At 35.8% G+C, this 17,241-nt stretch overlaps 1 pseudogene; it reads left to right on the top strand.

Moving 5' to 3' along the window:
• The window catches only part of LOC119249632 (suppressor of cytokine signaling 5-like), a 39,185-nt pseudogene extending 22,221 nt beyond the window's left edge, over positions 1–16,964 (top strand).
• Positions 16,965–17,241: the final 277 nt, after the last annotated feature.

The following is a 17,241-nucleotide window of genomic DNA, read 5'->3' as shown; positions in this document are numbered from 1 at the left end:
AATAATGGCAGAAATGTACAAATTAGTAAATGGTAATAGGAAATTCAATGAATATATAAAATTAAAAGCTGAAAAGAGAACAAAGCCACACCATTCACTTCCATAACTGAAAGATAAAGTCATGAAAATTGTAGGCACATAAAAGGGCTTATCATTATATTTGCATTGCCACAGAAATGCGGTGGGGGGACGGGGGGGCTCTTGACTTCTTATTCTAAATGCAGAGTTCTGATGATCATTTTAATATATATGTCAGATCTGGTGATTCCTGTTTACACCCTGCAATAGTTCCATCTCAAATGGAATAAAGTGGCAGTCCTCACAATGGTCCCTACATAACTTCACCATCATTTTCTCTCTTCCTTCCTCATTACGTACATGTTCGGGTCAGACAGGCTTTATTTTGACTCCACTTCAGTAACTGCATATGCTAACATGTCTGCATGGATCCAGATATTCCCACCTTTCACATCTCATATCTTTAGAATCTTGTTCAAATATCACCATCTTAATGACACCCCAGTACACACCCTTTTTATAATGTAACCATCTTTGAGCCATATCAATCTCATAAATCTTTCTTATGCTTTTGTGTACATTTTCTTTTACATTAATACCATCAAAAAATAAGAGGTTAAAATGTATAGAGTACAATATGAGAAAATTGTAGTTTAAATGCCATCCCAGACAAGAAAATAGAAAAGGAAAATTGGGCTGAATTTAAAGCAGATAGTGGTTGAGAATATTCCAAAATTGAAAAGTGATAGGATAGGTATCCTTTGATTCATTATCTTTTGACACAATAAATCCCAAGCTGAATTTTTTTTTCCTACACACGCATATGCATAATGGAAACAGCAAAGATAAAAAACTTTAACAAGAAACTTAAAAGCACTAGATTACTCACAGATAATTATAATGCCAACTTCTCAACAGCAACAATGCACTACACAATGAGAAACAATCTTCAAAACTCAGAAAAAGGATAAATTCTAAGTATACCTTAGAATCCACTTAGATGAACTATCATTACAGAAAGAAAGTGAAATAAAGACCCTTTCAGGGAAAAAAAAAACCTGAAAAAATTGACCAATAAGAGATATTAACCAAAGAATTTCTAAAGAATAAAATTTTAAGGGAAGGAAAAAAACTCAAGAAAATTGCATATTAAAGAAATCATAATGAAGAAAATGGTAAGCATCTTTATAAATCTGAGCATTCATATTTTAACATGGTAATAATGAAAAGGTTCATAAAATAAGGTGGGGTTAAAATAGTTGACATTGCAAGTTAGAAGAAAGTTATAGGAATTAAAGTGGTAGGAATTATTGTATTGTTTAGGAAGAGATGTCAATTTTAGATATGAGTTGTGTGAATCTGGGATCATTATAAGCATACTCTGATATATTTATTCTCATAAAGTGATGTCAGAGAGTGTTATACACATAAAGTTATGACCCATACCATATCTCAGAGTAAAAAAAAAAGAAAAAAATAGTAAAACAAAAAGACAAACATTAGAAGTAACTAATATTGATACATTTAAAATGATATAAATACACGGCTTGAAATACTTACAGTAGAAAAGAACAAACATGAACAATGCATTGTATAAAGTACGAAGAAAAAAAACACTAACATATAGAAACAGAAGGAAATTACAGAAACAAAAGAGAATACAAAGTAAATTATCAATAAAACCAAATCTTCTTTGTATAAGACACACAGAATTCTAGTATCTTAATGAAAATAAATTTTTTGACTGAGTATGTTCCTTTCTAATATTATTAAAGGTATTTTAGTTAAAAATTCTAAATCACAATTTTATTAGAAAAATTTTACGTTTAATAAGAATTTTTTAGAACACTCAGATGTTTGAAATAAAGAAATTATACTTAAAAAATAAAGTATCGGGCCTCGCTGGTGGCGAAGGGGTTAAGTCTCAGGGCTAACACCATGAGGGCCCACCAGGAAGGCTTGAGTTCAATCTCTGGTCAGGTAGCTAACCCACATATGGCACAGCAGAGCTCTCCTGCTTCACCCACTGCTCCCCTCAGCAGTGAGTTTCAGTATATCTGTCTGTTCTGCTCCCTACTCTGTCTGATGAATCTTCTCACCTGCCCATCTCTGGCCTATATCCCAGTTTTACACAAAAATAAATAAAATCTTTTTTAAAAAAGTATTAATACTTTTATGTCAAAAGAAAATAAAGAATGTAATGTCTTAAATAATAACTAAAAAATTCTCAACCATTATGCAGAAGGTGCTCAACTACCACCGGGGATAACACAATTTGCATTTTGGGTAGAAGTATGGAAATCTCCCTTCTATTCACAAGAGTCAAGGAAAGATCCAAAGCTCCTGGAAAGAGCAAAAAAACAGGAACCTTATGGCAAAAAAACCCTAGACTCAAGACACTACAGAGCAGACACCTGCCACCAGAGGTGAAAGGGCAGAAAATTCACCCCCGGAAGATTTCCACATATCACAGAGACAAGGAGAGGGAAGGTCTCTTAACAAGCCACTCCCCACAATCCTTAGGCACACAGGCACTGCTAAGACAGTGTAGACAATGTGAACCGAGAACCTCACCTTCCCCTTCCGAACACTATTCTAGGACCATGGTTGCAAGCAGTAATGGTCCATGGGTGGGTGATGGGAGAAACAGGGGAGATGATGCATTTGTGAAATAGAATTGAAGAGAGTTTGTAAGTAGAGCCACATTGATATAGTCATTTGACTTTTATTTATTTGTATTGAGGTAACATTAGTTGATAGTATTGTATATGATTTAGAGTACAGGATCACACCCTGCCTGTGTAAGTTACCACACTACACCCAACACCAAGGCACCCATAATCTTCTATCATAGTCCATCATGCTTCCTCACACTTTGCTCTCCACCCTCTTCCTCCCACTCTGATAGCCTCAATTCTATAGGCACATTTCTAGAGTTTGTTACTAGTTGTTTTCTTTCCTTATCCTTTGTTTCTCTATTCCACATAGAGAATACATCCAGTGTTATACACAATGGAATACTACTCAGCTAAAAAATAAAAAAAGATAAATTCTTTCCATTTTTGACAACATACATAGAACTGGAGAGGATCATGCTGAGCTAAATAAGTCAGAAGGAGATAGTCATTTGATTTTGACAAAGATTTCAAGATAATTTAAAGAAGCAAGTATAGTCTTTGCAACAAAGAGTGCTAGAACAATTAGACATCCATATGCAAAAATAAGATAAGCACATTTTACCTATTCCTGTATAAAAATTAACTTGAAATAGGTCAGAAAACAAAAGAAAAAATATTGGTAATTGAACTCAAAATTTAAAACTTCTAATCTTTGAAAGACACTTATGAAAATGAAGTTAAACCACAGACTGGGAGAAAATATTTACAAGTCACTTATCTATTAAATAATTTCTATATAAAATAAACATTTACTATTCAAGTAAGTAAACTAATAAGACAACTTTTAAATGGGCAAAACATGTCAGCAGATATTTTACCACAAAAAGGAACATGAATGGCAGAAAAGCATATGGAGAAGATGCTCAGGATGATTGTACACATTAAGAAAATGTCAATTGAAACCACATAGGATACTAATACACAGCTTCTGGAATGGCTTAAAAAGCAAGCAAACGAAAAACAGATGATACAGAAAGCTTGCAAAGAACAGCAACAACTGGAGCTCACATATATTTCTGGTGGGAACATGAAATGTTATAGCACCTTGGGCACTTTGCAAGAGTTTGGCAGTTCCTTCTAAAATTAAACATACGCTAACCTAAGGACCCAGCCATCCAAGTCTAGGGTATTTATCCAAGAGAACGGAAAAAAATAGGTGCATACAAAAATTTATACACTCTTTTACAGCATATTTATTCATGATAGCAGTCAAAAACTAAAAAGAAGCCAAACATCTGTGAATAGATAAATCATAGTACCTCTATCCGATGTGATTCTCAGCAATGAGAAAACTAAGCATTAAACAGAATCAAGCTACTGTTATAAACAATGATATGAATCTTGAAAACACTAGTAAGTCAAAAAAGTCAGGTTAAAAAAAAAAGTCATGCTATGTGATTCTACTTACATCCAGAAAGTGAAGTTGGGGAAGTCAACCAGCTTTATATTTGTGATCTCAATCCATATTTATATATATATATAGTATCTTCATTGTGATTGCTGTAAAATATCCCACTGTGTAACTATATCACAATTTACTTATCAAGTTGACAGCTGATGTCACGTTCCCATTTTTAAATTAGAGTATAACCTAATTGGCTAAAATTCTTTCTTAGTTAAGCTTCACAAAATCTAAATGGGGTTTTCCTTGCCAACTCACCCCTTAAACAAGCATTAAAACTTGGTGTGCAAGTATAAAATGCACTGACTTCCTAAATGAAAAAATCCCTTTATAATTTGGAAAGTTTGGATATACTCACAAGTATTATCACATCAGGTATGTCACTACCTCTCCACTTCCAGGTTTTCCTCCCTATGGAACTTCCATTTTCTCAATGTATTTTCTAATTTAGAATTGAACATACTATGAGAGTCAACAATTTCAGAATATTCTTTCTAGATTACAATGGCATAGGCATCCTCTCCAAACAACATCAAGATATTCCCTGTAAAAATATAAAAAGGATGAGGGAGTATGGGTTCTCAGCTCAAACAGAAGTTAGGTGATAAGGGAGCCTGCCCCAGATAATGACCGAAATAAATCATGATATCCAAGATACAAGGTAAAGCTCAGAAGAACAGTGCCTTCAATTGCTATAGTAGATAGAGCCATGGGCATGTAAGTTCATTTTAAATGGAGAGGCTCTAACATGGTTGTGATGAGAGGCTCTTTAGAAGCCTCCACCATGGAGTGGTCCTGAGTCTCAGAACATGCACACATCAAGGTAACAAGGTTAGGTTTAAACTTGATTGAGTATTGAGTTTTTGCATTTTATTGTTGCAGTGAAAGTCATGTCATGAATACTCCATTTATGCCTGCACATAAGGATGTTCCTAATTAATCTGTTATTCAAAAGCCACCAGTATTATATTAGTAACTGCATTATATCATGACATTGACTAAAGCCCAGAAGCAGGTTCCTGTGGCCTAATTAATTTTTTTAAAGCCTTTTACTCAGCGGGATGCTGCCTACCTGGATCTTTGAATGAAAGGATATTAATGAAGCTGCAATGCAGATGATTATATTGAAAGTGATGAAGAATTTATTAGGAAGACAGCCATCACGGGCTGTGCAGTATATGAGGCATAAAACTGCTATAAGTAATGACAGAATGTAGTTTAGGCAAGTAATGGGCAGCAGAGCTACAAAAGGAGAGCTTGGAGATATATTATTGAGTAATAAAGTTCCCATAAAAATTGAAATATGAGGTGGAAAGATTAACATGGTCATACAAGTCATCTTTAATGTTCATAGCCAAGTTCTGCCTTTTAGAAAGAGTAAACTGAATTTACGCCTATGACAACATGTAAGTCACAACCTTTATTTATACATTTCATGCAAATGACTGAAGACCTTTGGTTTGCAGTTACCAAAGTAATGTTTAGTAGCATTTAAATTTATTACATTAACATTGGATCTGGAGCTGTATTTCTGCCTGTCAAATGCTAAAGTTTGTAGGTCATGTCATCAATAAATAGAGTCTGTGGTTTACAGACCCCTGAGCTGCTAGTCTCAAATCTATGGACAAAAGACTTTGCATTTTGTTTTTCTTTAAATTGAATACAGATATGTTTTCATTTTTCAATATTATTACTCTAATATTATTAATTGATCCATTTCATTTGAGTCCATAGTATATTCCCTTCCATAGAGTGGATGCACAGTGCTCTAATTAAGAGCAAGAGCATTTCATGGAAATAGATCTGCAAATGAAAATGAAAACCCTGACAATCTGACAGTCAATTACCAGCTGGGTCACCTTGGTCAAATGACTTAACAACCTTAGTCTCATTTTTCTCTTTTGTAAAAATGACATAATACAATCTCCTGGCATTAAATTCATAACAATAAAGTAAAATATATTAAAAATATGTAGCCTATGGTGACAAAATATATTATAACCATTACAATTACTATTATCAATACATTTTGGACACTTCCAAATGGATAATGACATCAAAAGTCTTTGAAGAGGGCCTCCCCGGTGGCGCAGCGGTTGAGCGCTGGGTTGCAAAGCTGCCCGCAGCCTCTGCAGCACCGGTTTGATCCCTGGCCGCCGGGTGAGGGTCCCACATGGTGCGCAGACCTCCCCTGCAGCCCACTGCTCCCCTCAGCAGTGTACTTCACTCTGCCTGTTCTACTCTCCGCTCTGGCTCTGGTGAATTCTCTCACCCTCCCGTGTCTCTGTCTGCACCCAGTGCTTGTATAAATAAATAAATAAATCTTTTAAAAAAAAAAAGTCTTTGAAGAGGGGAAGGCACACTCCAATACTTAGATGTTCTCGTATTAACTTTATTTCTAAAGTTAAAGGTCAGCAAGTTAACTTGCATCTAATAATTATATATATAATATATGTTATATATATATACATGAGAATATTTATATGAGAGAGAAATTGAATTTGGATTTAATACAAATTGGATTTAATACAAATGTTCTTATGAAAAAATTTTTTTTCATGACTTCTCAGAAGTAGGTACAAAATTCAGCTTATAGTATGAAACAATTCTCTTAAAGGAGAAAAAAGATAAACACGTATAAAACAGTTTATTCTGAACTTGAAAACCTTCCTATTTAAAGTCAATTACATAGAGAATAAAAGTAAGATTTAATTTTAAATACAGTCATCACAGAGGCCTTAGTGAGAAAATTATATTTGAGCAAAGACCTAAAAGTATCAAGGATATAAGCCATGTGAAACTCAGAGATAAGAACAATTTAAGTAAAGGTAATAGTCAGTACAAACCCCCAAGGATAGAAGCAGACATAACAAAGGAGGGAGTGATTCATTGGGACTAGTTCATAATGAATGCAGAGAATAAGACGCCATAGGAAATGTCAAAACAATAACACTAATATAACAAAGTACCATCAATTGGTTGGTTTATAAACAGCAGAAATTTATTTCTCACAGTTCTGGGGACTGGCAGTCCAAAATCAGAGAGCCAGCTTTTAGTTAGGGTTTAGGAAGAGAACCCTCTTCCAGGTGGCTGGCAGCCAATTTCCCTCTATTTCCTCATGAGGCAGAAAAAGATCTAAGCTATTTCTCTGGTCTTTTCTTATAAGGGCACTAGTTCTATACAGAGGGTTCCACCCCCATGAGCTAATTATCTGTAAAGGGCTCACCTCCAAATACACTGAGAATTAGATTTCAATTTAGGAATTTTGCTGAGGAACATAAATATTCAATCCATAACAAGAACCAAAGAATAAAAACTTGTGTAGGTACTTGCTGCGAAGAGAATGGCAAGTGAAAATTATAAAAATCTAATGACTTTCTCATTTGTAAACATAAATTACAAATGTACCTGTGAGCAGTCTTTTCTCCTTTTCTTGTCGTACTCTAAAAAGGAACACAGAAATGCTATGTTTGATCAAAGCAAGCACATCTAGTTAAACCAGCAGCTATAAGGACTTACTATGCCTGCCTTTTGTAATTCCAAACTCTTAGAAAGAAATATAGACAAGTAAGAAGGTCTGGAAAACATTTGTGCGCACACAAGCAAATATCCAGCTAATATGCTGATCTCTGTCCTTTCTCTCCAATATCCCTCTATCTTTCCCTCTCTCTTTTCCCTATGTGTATACACACACACACACACACACACACACACACACACACACTTCTTTAACTGTGTTTTTCTCATATCTAGAAATGCATAGCCAGTTTCTCAACTTGAAAATAATATTCACAATTAAGTTTTGGCCTCAGGGTCAGAAGTAGGTAGAATGGGCCTTTTGCCTACCTTTCACATGAAAATCCTTTAGAAAAAAGTAGTACATATAATAGTTCAGTCATGTTCATTGGTTCAAATTATCAGCAAAGACTATCAAACTACAACATTAATTCTAAAATCTCCATTGGCCTTGCTTTGTCCTTTAAAAGGTAGCCAGTTAGAAACAAAATTGGATTTTCAAGAATCCCAATTCTGTACAATATCCAGCACCTTCTAGATTTTTTAAGTAGAATAAATATACAGAGATTACTCCTCAGTCTGCAGTCAGTTTTATATTCTACTTCATGATTTTTTAAACAAATGAAAAATGCTATGAAAGTTATTTGCATAATTTAGTCATATCAAACATAACAGTTTTCAATGTCTGCATAGTGTTGTCTTTGAGAATATCATGCATTTTCAGTTACAAATTAATATGTATTATATATATTTTATAGTATATATCATCCTACCTTTCTTTGCTATGTTTAAAATTTATATGATTTCAGTTTTGTTTTTTGAAATGAATTCATTTTGTATTATTCTGAGAAATACACATAATCCACAAGTTATCTATGTCTCTAGTAGCTAGCTTCTCTGACACTTAATGTTTGTCTCAGTAAGTTTTTAAGACCATAAATGTTTAAATTAATTTATTTAGCTGTTATTGGGATTTCATGTTTTCCCATGCAAATGGATTTCCCATCTCAGTAATACTTTCAGGGACACTTCTAATTTTACAGCTGAGAATATGTCATCATGATTCCACACATTGTTCATATTTCATGCAAACTATGTATCACATATATTTATGGCTTATAATTTTATATTTTTATTGAGGTAACATTTGATTTACAATATTTCCTATGACTCAGAGGTGTAAAATCAAATGCTTAGACTATGGATGCTTTGGTGGTGGGAGCTCTAAGTAACATCATGGTGGGGGGGGTCCTTAATTTCCAAAACAAACAATGTAAACCAATGTTACCTCAATTAAAAAAGAAAAAGATCATCTCTCTTCAGATATGTGTTACCACAACTATAATTAACTTTAAATTAGCTGTTTCTTTCAGTGCAAGATATTAAAATAAATAATCTTTGCAATATTTCACAATATTTTTTCACATTTTATAATTTTATTCCTTCTGCCTTTGACCATTTGCTTAACCATAAAGAAGCCTTAAGCTCCCTAGTCAAATCTTGAACTGTAGGAAATTGTTAATAAAATAAGCAATTAAAAAGCAAAGAAAAAAAATGCTTGCTCCTCTTCTTTTATGGTATTGTTTATTGTACTTTCAGAGCAAATTAAAATATTCTGTTTTAATAAGTGCATGCTTACCACTACTAAGAAAAGCATTCTCTACATAAAAAGCATTTATTTTAATAAAGAAATTCTATACAGTAGTTCTTCATTTCTTATTTTAGTAATCCAATATCACAACACATCCCAGATAGTAATAGCTCTCAAAAATGTTAAAGGAACAATAGTTTCTATTACCAAGACCAGATACCATATTGCAGGTATTTTATGTCATTTTCTATGTTTTTCATGTGAGTTATAATTATCCCTATTTTCCAGATGAAGAGATTGAGAATCAGAATCTAAAACTTGAGGGCCTCCCCTGGTGGTGCAGTGGTTGAGCACTGGGCTGCGAAGCTGCCCACAGGCTCTGCAGTGCCAGTTCAATCCCCAGTGCCAGCGAGGGTCCCACATGGCGTATAGACCTCTCCTGCTGCACCTGCTGCTCCCCTCAGCAGTGTGTTTCGTCAGTCTGCCTGTTCTGCTCCCCGCTCTGGTGAATTCTCTCACCCTCCTGTGCTTCTGACTATACCCAGTGCTTGAATAATCTTTAAAAATATATATATATATAATAATTGAGAGTTAATAATGCAACGAAACCCAAGTCTTTCAATTTCTAAAGCATAAGTTCTTTCACCACCCTATGCCATACACCATTCGTCTCAATTTAGAACAAAACTAAAGAAAACTTAAACAATTGTTTTATGCTTTTTTAAAAATTTGTAGTGGCTCCTATTCTGTCAACTTCAGTTGTCTTTTTCACTTTTAAAAGTTGCCAAAGATAGCAGAGGTGGAAAACGTTGGAAAAGGGACATTACTTTTAAAATCTTCTTAAACTCTTACAACTTGCAGAGGGCTTCTTTGGTAACAGATATCTTGCCTTTCATTGTGTACAGGGTTGATTTTCCTTTGTCTCACCTTCTTTTGCATTTCAGCCACGATTAAAATCTTGATGAAACTGTGCTATGGCCCATTCCCACGACTCATTCCACCTTAGCTCAAACCAGTAAGCATGGCAATTTCTTTTCAAAGTGTGTTATTAGCCGAGAGATATAGTTTGACTTTTCAGATCAAAAGACATGCTAAAAAGAGCAATCTTTGGGGTATTTCACCGAGCATCCAAACCCTTGGAGTTTTCGTGCCACTTACTTTGTGTCTTTCTACACATTACCTTGTGTTTCAAATTTTCTTCCTAGAGCTTTTATAGTTTGTAATCTGTCCCAGGAGCAGTTTTAAATGACAGGCCTCATGGAATATTTTTGTAAGATCTAAAGAGGGAAAGAAGGAATATTTCCCAAAGGAAAAAAAAAGTATTTACTTGGAAAAAAAATTCTCAAAAGGACATATGCACCATTAGTTCTTGTACTTTTTACTGTTCCTTCAGCTCCACTCTGTAGACTTACCAGGCCACATTAAGTGGTGAAGGGAGACTTCGGGAAAAAGCAAAGTTGCAGAACAGGATGATCTTAAGATAGAGAAGAAAAAGAAAAAACTGCATGAAAGCAGTATGACACTCCTGTTAAGTATGAAAAGAACCCCCAACCCAGCATACAGAATACAGATGTTAATAATAGGGACCTTAGGTGGGTCAGCCCTCGGGCAGCAAACCCTCTAGTAGAAAAAAATACTCAAAGAAGAGAAACCTTTCTTTTAAGAAAGGAAACTCCTTTAAAAAAAAAAAAAAGCTCTATAGAATATGACTGAGAATGTGACACGCTGATTAAGTCTCTGAGTTCAATATAGTCTAGTATAGTTGTATAAAATGTTGAATTTACTCTTCATCCAAAGTGAATCTAATGTGGGAAAGTGGTGCTAGTTATTCAGTAACTTCATTAAAGATTTTAGGAATGTAAGAGACAAAAGTCTGGACTCAGATTATTTTCAGGTAAAACCTGAAACAAAACAAGCATGTTTTTTGGAAAGTCATGGGAAATAGCAAATTTTGACAGCATACATTCCAATTAGGATTAAAAATAAAATTTTAGAGTAAGCAAAATGGTTCACAACCATGTTATCAAAATTTTAAACTATTTTCTTATTTTTGAAATGATTTATTTTTGCAATGTCAAAACACTCTCAGATTCTAATGCTTAAATGGAAATTGAGTATTTGTTTTAAAAAATGCATGCTAATAAAGTGCTTGATAATAAAAAGTAGTGTTTAAATAAATTCAAAATATTTTATTATACTTATGCATAGCACCCTTTTATTACAAGAGCATTTTGCAGATGATTTCCTACGATTGTTTTGTTGTATTTCAGTGCTGTGCCTTTCACTTATTACCAATTGTAATATTTCTGAGAGGAAGCCACATCGAACTTCTCCCATAAAGTATCCTCCACTCTTCTAGGCTAGTTTTATGAGGACAAAACCCCAAAACATATCCACTTTCAGAACTGTAGTTTGACTGTCTCTTTTTAACTTCTCTAACAAACTACATACAGTTGTGAACACCACAGTGTCCTTACCCTTTTGTTCAAGATGTAATCTGTCTCGTAATCTTTGCTTATCCCCTATACATTCCAAGGTACATAACTGACTGTGTTAGTCTACTTGGTTCTCATAATACTACATACTCCAAGACCTAAAAACAAATATTTGTTTTTTCCAGGATTAGAGAGAAAGGAAGTCCAAGATCAAAGTGCCAATCAGATGATTTTTGGTGAGAACCCTCTTCCTGGTCTTCTGAAAGCTAGTTCTTGCTATGTCTGCACAAGGCCTCACTACAAATTCCTATTGCTTCTCTCTAGATATAGCACTTAGCACATTCAATTATATCCCCTTCTTATCACTTATACATACCATCAACTCTAATGGCAGGGATAACACCTCATATTTCTGTGCCACCATAATTTAGTGCCATGTTTGGAAATATCTGTTAAATGGATAAATATGTGATTGAGTGAATGGATGCATGGATGAAAATAATTTCAACTGGAACTCTGAACTCTCTTCTGAATTCCACCTATAGGATCTGAATTAGCAGGAAATCTTTTCCCACTCTCTGACCATGGTATCTATGATACCTTTGCATTCCTGGCAGAACACAATATGGTTTCCAAATTTAGCTGTAAACTACAATCACCTGAGTATCCTACTCCTGGAAATTGCCTCATACCTGATAAATCAGAATCTGGGAGAATTAAGTTTAACCAGTCACTCAGCAGATTCTTATGCAATCTGCCTCAAATGGGTCCATCTATGACAAAATGAGACAGCACCCATTTAAATTCATGAAATTACAGGTAATTTTTCAGTTTTCCCTATTATGTCAAGAATATGATGGCATATTTTGGTACCCAAACTTCATAATGATTACAGTTTGCATTTTAAATAGAAAAAGGTAAGGTAAAAGTTCCCAAGATAAAACAGTCACACATTTTCACCAGATGGACTTAGCTATGCAGCCACTGCAGCATGAGTTTGATCCCTGCCAGTTAAAGGATTTTAACTATCTCCACCCCAGAAAATAAAATACAGAAATTTCAAACAGTAAGCCATATGCTCCATTTTAGTGTTCTTCAAAGTCGTATACTACTGTCTCTAAAACAACTTTTTTAAAAATAGGAAAACACCTATCCTTCTTCCTAGGAAAATGGGGCACTTTATAGTTTTATTCCAAACTACCTTTATTTTCTACCATTCAATAACACACAGCCTATGCTCTAGGCAAAAAAAAAAAAAAAAAAAGTTTGCAATCTCTTATGCTTTTTATGTTCTTATGCCAGAATATTCCTTCTACCTGGTATGCCCCTGACCTTTCCTCCACTTGAAAAACTCTCACTAACATTCAAAACCCAATTCAAAGGTCTCCTCATTACTGGCACACTTTTCAAAATCCCCAGCCAGGGTTACTTGATCCTACTTCTGTTTTACAAAGTTATGTTTTATGAGATATTTATTTTTTTAAAGATTTATTTATTTATGCATACAAGAGCTGGGGTACAGGCCAGAGGCGTGGGGGGTGAGAGGATTCACCAGAGACAGTGTGGGGAACAGAACAGGCAGATTGACTGAAATACGCTGCTGAGGGGAGCAGCGGGCAAGACAGGAGAGGTCTGCTGTGCCATGTGGGTTGCTCCCTGGCCAGAGATCAAACTCGTGCTGCAGTGGCTGCGGACAGCTTCATAGGTTGTGTCTCAATCTCTTGTGCTATCAGGGAGGCCCCAATGTTTTATGAGATATTGAATAGCGTATCTCCATTTGACTATAATGAGTCATTTATTTATCACTCACACTACCTTTGAGTTCCTCTTGGCTTATTTTTCTTTTATCTCTGGACCATAAACACAGTGCTTGCTACATACTAGGTGTACAGCAAATGTTGGTAAAGTGAAAAAAGACATTTTACCAATATTTTATGAATATCTATTTGAAATGACTGGAGACTACCCTGACTTAATTTCTAGTATTAAGGACATGCACTCAAAACATGCAGGTCAGCAACCTACAAAGTTGGAGTTTTCACTGGTCCTCGTGAAACAGCAGCATCCCTTAATACTTTATTTGGTATACAACTGCCAGACACGTGTTTTGTTTTGTTTTTAAATCAACCTGTTAGATTTTTAGAAGCTCTCCATTCCTTATTGCACCAGGTTCAATCATTTCTACATGACTTTTAAAGTACCCTCTGTCAGCGCCTCCCTGGTGGCGTAAGGGGTTAAGACTCAGCACTATGAAGCTATGCAGCCACTGCAGCATGAGTTTGATCCCTACCAGGTTGCTGATCCACATGGTGCAGCAGACCTCTCCTGTCCTACACCCTAGCTCTTTTATGCATAAATAAATAAATCTTTAAAAAAATACCCTGTTATACTTGACCTATTCAGAACTGGCCTTTAGCTACATTGTATTGATACCACTATCTACACTTATAAAACCTAGGCATATGCTTGGGTCTTATGCTAGTTTCTTCACTCAAAACAAAGGAAGCAAGGATGGTGGGGGTTGAATAAAATGGAAGAAGGGGGTTAAAAAGTACATACCTCCAACTATAAAATAAATAAACCCTGGGCATATAATATACGGCATGGTGACTATAGCTAATAACAGTGTATCATATATTTGAAAGTTGCTAAGAGAGCACATCTTAAAAATTTATCACAAGAATCTAGGGTGGTAGAAGTTAGAGTGTGCAGATCATACAAATGTCAAATCTTTATGATGTACACCTGAAAAAATATATTATGTCAATTACATCTATTTTTTTAAATAAGCCAAAATGAATTTTAAAAATGGAGCAAAGACTACAATGATAAAATGTTAAATGAATAGAAAGGAAAGACTTGGTTCCATGGCACTGGAAAAATTACTACTTGAGAGAAAAATAATTCTGGGAACTGAAAGGATCAGCCCAGTGAGATCTGATTACTGCAAGCTCCAATCAATGTATTATATTTACCTGAGATTCAGTTACATTTAGAAAAAATAAATACAGCAAGTGAATAGGGCCACTATCTGAGGTGGCTCTCATTCCTTAGTATAGCACCTGGGGGAATGGCAAGCTTTGGTCAATATTTGGTTTTGATGACTTGATAGATCTGGTTCTGCCTCATCATCACAAGTCCAGACTTTTTTACCAAGCTTCTCAAAACTTTCATTCCCAAAGTAGAAACTAAAGAAAACCAGATGACAGGAATTTCCAATTGTAAAATGTTCTGGTTGTCAAATTTAAATAGGGGTATCCTGCGCGATGGAGAGGCTGGCTGGTGCCAATTTCACATTTTGTTCTTTGGTGTCTGGACAAAACCTGCTCTGCCAGTGTGCTGACAGATCAAGGGCACTCCACAGGCATATGAGAACTTTCTACTTTGCATAGTATTCCTTCATTTATACAGGAAGAACAATATTCAGAAAGAAAAGAGTAATGTGTAATTATCAATAAAGATTCTTTCATTCTCTGGGTGCCAAGTTATTACCTGGCATAGTCAGCGTACCCTCTAACGCAGCCATGTATTAAAATGAGAAAACTATCACTTGATCTGGCCAGAGAGATTAAGGGAACTGGCCCAGCTGACCACAGGAGATACCTTTAATTCAAAACCTAAACCAGGAACACAGTGATTGTGATCAAGGAGCTTTACAGCACATAAGGGATTTAAAAAGCATATTAATCCACCTCCAGCAACACTGCCAATTTAAAAGAATGATTAACCTTCTCTCCCATTTGATTCAACATGGCATATGTATTATGCCACTCTAAATGCTAGCAGACTCTATGCTTATGGCTTCCATTAGGTAGCATTTAGTATCCATGAAAACTTTCTTTAAGAAGTAATTACTTTTGAGACCATAAACATGTCAGATGGGAAAAAGAGAAAAAGAAAGGAGGCCTAAGTAAAGGAACTAGGAAAATAAGAAAATAGCAAGAAACATAGGCATGCTGTATCAAAAATACACTTTAAAGGTGATTTTTTTAAAGATTTATTTATACTTTATTTATATAAGCACTGGGTACAGTCAGAAGCGTGGGAGGGTGAGAGAATTCACCAGAGTCAGAGCAGGGAGACTGATGAAGTTCACTGCTGAGAGGAGCATCGGGTGGCAGGAGAGGTCTGCACGCCTTGTGGGACCCTCACCCGGTGGCCGGGGATCAAACCAGCACTGCAGAGGCTGTGGGCAGCTTCCCAAGGCAGTGCTCAACCGCTGTGCCACTGGGGAGGCCCAACCTTGAAGGTGATTTAAACACTAAAAGATGAGCATTTGCTCTAGCTCTCCTTTAAAGCATTTTATTTGTGAGTTGTACTTCCATATTATCTAATCTACGTTAAAAGCCTCTTGAAAAAGAGTTAACCTTTCTAGTATCCTAAACACACACCTAACTAGATGAATAACAGAAGCAAGAGCAGGTCTTAAGGTATAATAGACCCTGCAATGGTTCTGGACCCCATCTCTTGCTTAAAGTCTTTGAGCCTCAGTCTCTTTTTCTACATAGTGTCCATAATTCTTAAATAAGATAGAACACTGGAAACACAGAAGGAACTCAAGATTGCAGATTAAAATTTCTTATAAATCCTACACTTTCAAAGAATACACTCAGTGAACAATTTATTTGCTTGCCTTCCTCTTCTTTTACTGACAATATTCAGGAAGGTTTACTTTCACCTCAAGCAATCACCTCTGTGTGGTTTGCATTTGTAACGCAACCAACCCATTCTGGGTAGGTTTATTAACGGTTCTAGCAGCCACATGCTCTTTACCGTTGCTTGTGGTAGCCTACTCCTCCGTACACTCCACTGCACTCCTTCACCCTCGACACCGCACCACCACACCACACTCTGCTGCAGCACCCTTATAAAAACCAGTCTTTTAGCCCAGGTGTATCCACCTACTATGTCCACACCCTACTCCTGGTGCCCGCCATCAGGTATGCATTCAGGACTGCAGGGTTCCATCATCTATCCTAATGGCGGGAGGGCAGAAAAGCCTGATACTTTTTACCTTACCCTACAGCATTTCAGCCCTGCCTCCAAGTATGCTTTTTTGTTTTTCCTTTTCACCACACTTCCCTCTACTTAAGACACAATCCTCTCTTAAAATGCAAAGAACTCTGGAAAAATTGGAAGCAAAATGTCAATTATCAACAGGTCTAGAGATTAAATTATAAGTGATGAAGCCAGGCTTGGAATACTTTTCACTACAGAAATCAGAAGCAGTTGCCACCTGTTGCTGCTTTGGAACTCAGATCGAGGTAGAGAGTGTTGAGGAGGCTCGTGATCCAACGAAGAAAGTGAACCAATGGCAGCCTTAGAGTTAATAATTAGTAAAATAATGACCATGGTATTTTTGCAGAACACAATCTACTATTAAAATTAAATTTGCCAAAATGACACAGCAGGTAATGAATCTCCTTAAGCTGCACCCCGTCACAAGCCACAGCAAACCACATATATCCATCCACCCAGTCTGGAAAATCGAAAGAGGATACTGATCTGCCCCTTTCAACATTAGATCTGGTTTTAATAAGTTTTATTTTACAAACTAAAGTTCCACCAAAGAAAGGGTAACCTCTTTCCTCAAGAAACAGC

The sequence above is a fragment of the Talpa occidentalis genome, unplaced genomic scaffold (assembly GCF_014898055.3).
Source record: "Talpa occidentalis isolate TD23 unplaced genomic scaffold, MPIMG_talOcc4v2.1, whole genome shotgun sequence".
Taxonomy (NCBI): domain Eukaryota; kingdom Metazoa; phylum Chordata; class Mammalia; order Eulipotyphla; family Talpidae; genus Talpa; species Talpa occidentalis.
The sequence above is the reverse complement of the archived record's forward strand: the minus strand, read 5'-3'. Positions and strand labels throughout refer to the sequence as shown.